General features: G+C 32.4%; 1 pseudogene; it reads left to right on the top strand.

Annotated features, from left to right (window-relative positions):
- Nucleotides 1-956: 956 nt before the first annotated feature.
- LOC119525688 lies at nucleotides 957-2,053 on the top strand (annotated as a pseudogene).
- The last annotated feature ends 2,151 nt before the right edge of the window (nucleotides 2,054-4,204 follow it).

Raw genomic sequence — 4,204 nt, forward strand, 5'->3', positions numbered from 1 at the left:
AAGAATCACATATACAGGAATAAATTTAATCAAGAATGTTAATGACATATACAATTGCTAAAAAAAAATCAAAGAAGACCTAAATAAATGGAAGAACATTGTGTGTTCATGAATTGGAAGACAAAATATTTTTAATATGTCAGTTATACCCAAAATGATTTACAGATTCAAGGCAATCCCAACAAAAATTCCAACAGCTTACTTTGCAAAGTGGAAAAGGCAATCATCAATTTTATTTGGAAGGGTAGGTGGGTAAAACAGCAACACCATCTGGAAAAAAGTAATGGAGTTGGAGGACATAGATTTGCTGATATTAAAGCGTATCACAGAGCTACAGTGGTCAAAACAACATGGTGCTGATACAAGGAAAGATATATCAATAAATGGAATAAAATTTAGTGTTCAGAAATATAACCTCACAGCTATGGACAAATTATATTTGACAAGCTCATTCACATTAGGATAGAATCGTCTCTTCAACAAGTTTTGCTGGAAAAATTGGATAACAATATTCAAAAGAATAAAGAAGACCTGTATCTCATACCATATAAAAGAATTAACTTTTATGTAGAGTGAGAATTTATGAAGAATTAACATCTTCAGGAACTTGAGTTAGACAATGGGTTCTTAGATTTTCCTCCAAAAGCCCAAGCATAAAAAGAAATATGACAAATATGAACTCCTCAAAATTAAAAACTTTTGCACATCAATGGGCTTTTTCATGAAAGTGTAAAGACAACCTTTTCAGTGGTAGAGAATAATTTGAAAAAAAAACTCATTTGATAAGGGTTTAATGTCTATCTATATCTATATATCTATATCTATATCTGTGTCTATATCTATATCATCTATATCTATATCTATATCTACCTATCTATATATATATATACACACACACAGATAAATCCTACAACTCATCATAAAAAGACAAGCAGCACTTCCTGGAGCTGCCGGCCATGGCCACTCACTGCAGTCAGTGGTGGATCCTGGAGCCCGCAGCTGCTGCTAAGTCCCACCAGACTGGCATCCAAGCTAGTGAAGATGTTAAAAGTATCTTTGCCAGAGCAAGAAATGGAAAATACAGACTTCTGAAACTACCTATTGAAAATGAGCAACTTGTGATTGAGTCATGCAGTCAACCTTCAGATTCCTGGGATAAGGATTATGATTCCTTTGTTTTACCCCTCCTGGAGGACAAATAACCATGCTATATATTATTCAGATTAGATTCCCAGAATGCCCATGGATATGAATGGATATTCATTGCATGGTCTCCAGATCATTCTCATGTTCGTCAGAAAATGCATGCAGCAACAAGAGCAACTCTAAAGAAGGAGTTTGGAGGTGGCCACATTAAAGATGAAGTATTTGGAACAGTAAAGGAAGATGTATCATTACATGGATATAAAAAATATTTGCTATCACAATCTTCCCCTGGCCCATTGACTGCAGCAGAGGAAGAATTATGACAAATTAAAATTAATGAGGTAAAAACTGATGTGAGTGTGGACACTAAGCATCAAACACTACAAGGGGTAGCATTTCCTATTTCTCAGGAAGCTTTTCAGGCTTTGGAAAAATTGTATAACAGCTCAGCTCTGTGCAGTTGGAAATAGATATAAAAAATGAAATTATAATTTTGGCCAACACAACAAATACAGAACTAAAAGATTTGCCAAAGAGGATTCCCAGAGATTTAGCACATTATCACTTCTTTCTGTATAAACATTCCCATCAAGGAGACTATTTGGAGTCCATAGTTTTTATTTATTCAATGCCTGGATATATATGCAGTATAAGAGAATGGATGTTGCATTCTAGCTGCAAGAACCCTCTGCTAGAAATTGTAGAAAGACAACTACAAATGGATGTAATTAGAAAGACTGAGATAGATAATGGGGATGAATTCACTGCAGACTTCCTTTATGAAGAAGTACACCCTGAGCAACATGCTCATAAGCAAAGTTTTGTGAAACCAAAAGGCCCTGCAGGAAAAAGAGGAATTCAAAGACTAATTTGCTGTCCAGCAGAAACTGAAGCCACTGCTGATTGAAATCATTATATTAAACAGTACTAGTTTTATAAAAGTCCAGCTTTTAGTACAGAATACCTGAAATCATTCCACATTGATATAAAGTAGGGAAAAATTGTAATTTTTAAAAAATAGCACTTTTCACTTCTGTGTTTTTAAAATTAATGTTCTAGAAGATTCAATGATTTCTATTTTTGAGTTAAAGCCAGAAACTGGTTCAACATAGTAGTATTTACAATTTTCATAGAGTGATGACTCAACACTTTCAAATGATTCATGTAATCCTTAAATGAGAAATACCTTAAAATATTCATACTATTTAGTGAATATGTTAAGGAACAGGTTAGATTATTTTCTAAGCTCAAAACTTCCTGTGCCTGGGAAAAGGTAGAAAGTTGCTTATTCTGAGGAGCAGTGCTAACTTTCAGATTGTGCGATCATGTCTGCAATTTTTAAAAACATAGTGCTCTATTGCAGCTGTCTTTTCTATTTGACTTTTTTTAATGGCATTGAAATGTCAGATTAGCTCACTCTGAAACCTTAAGGGTCCCATATATTTTCCGTACTGCAGATTTTCTGATATTGAAAGACAATGTTTAAACAGCCTTAGTAAATTCACTTTTTAGTGCATTCAAAATTTTCCATATCTAAAGTCACTTAATTTTAAGTACCATGAGACCAAATATTTATGTTCAGATAGAAATTTAATATTTAAAGCAAACAAAACTAAAGCCAAAACTGTCAAAACAGTTTTAAATATCAAGATTGACTTTTTCCTCTGAGACCACATATTTATAGGCACAATGTGTTCTTTATCACTTTAGAACAAATATTCAGATTGAATAGAATCATTTTAAGGTTTAAGTACTTAGCCTAACAAAGATTATAAATTTGGCTTAAGAATTTTGTTTTAATTCAATTTAGATCTTATTTCAAAACACACTTAACTGTTTTTTTACATCATTGCATTTTCAGTTTTAATTCTAGAGATATTTTGAGCCTCATTTTTCTTTGATATTTGAAATAGAGGGAGCTAAAACACTTCATCATGTTTAATCTGCTAAACCTGCTCCAAGAGCCATAATTTTGAAGAGCTGTTTTCTAAATGAATCGAGGGATCCAGGATTTGGAAATTCTTGATCTAAACCTTATGCTGCATAAAATGAATATCAGACATGTACATTTCATAGTATAAAATATGAAGCCTTCATTTCTAAAACTTATTATCTAAGGCTTATGCACCTTTCCAACATTCAATGTGTGTTCAAATAAAAAAGTGTATTAGAATAATTATGGGTTAACAGCTTTTTTTAAAAGTAGAAATAAGTATTTGTGTGGAGTTTTGTTTGTTTACAAATAATCAAACTATAATATTTAAACATGCAAAATAATACACAGTAATGTTGCACTTTTTTACTAAAGATAAACACTTTAAGTAGTTCCAGGGGTACAATCATTAGATGTGACATATGCACAAATTATTGCATTGAGAAGCCTGAAGCTATGTTGCAGACCATAGCTGCAGCTGTTATTTTCAGTCAGGAAGAATGTTACCTGTCATGAGGGTATAAAATAATTCAGTAGGGAATATTCTGCACCATCCATGTGCAGTTATACTTTTAAATTCCACTACACTACAAGAAGGTAAATGGACATTTCAGAATATAGATGTGATCATACAGTCTTAAGCTAATTATTATTAAGCCAATGATTGCTGAAAATCAGTGATGCATTTGTTATAGATTATAACTGATTGTTTACAGAATGTTTTAGGTGGCATCATCTTAACACTAGATGGTGAATAAAGTATTCCAGATAAATTTATATAGCAGTAAACAATCACATGCCTTCTGTGGACATTTTATAAGTGCATTTTATATAACAATAAAGATTTTTCTCTTTGGAAAAAGAAAAACACAAGTAACACAATTTAAAAATTGTGCAAAGTCTTGAGTAGACATTTCTCCAAAAGAAAATAGATATAAAGCACATGAAAAGATGTTCAAAAACACAATCTATTAGGGAAAGATAAATGCAAACCGAATGACATTTCACTTTACAGTTAAAATGGCTACAATTTATAAAAAGCAATGCAAATGTGTTTGAGAGGTTCTGCAGATATGGGCACACTCCTTCACTGCAGTTGGGAATATAGAAATGTGCAGTTGCTGA

This window comes from Choloepus didactylus (assembly GCF_015220235.1).
Source record: "Choloepus didactylus isolate mChoDid1 chromosome 25 unlocalized genomic scaffold, mChoDid1.pri SUPER_25_unloc4, whole genome shotgun sequence".
Lineage (NCBI taxonomy): Eukaryota > Metazoa > Chordata > Mammalia > Pilosa > Megalonychidae > Choloepus > Choloepus didactylus.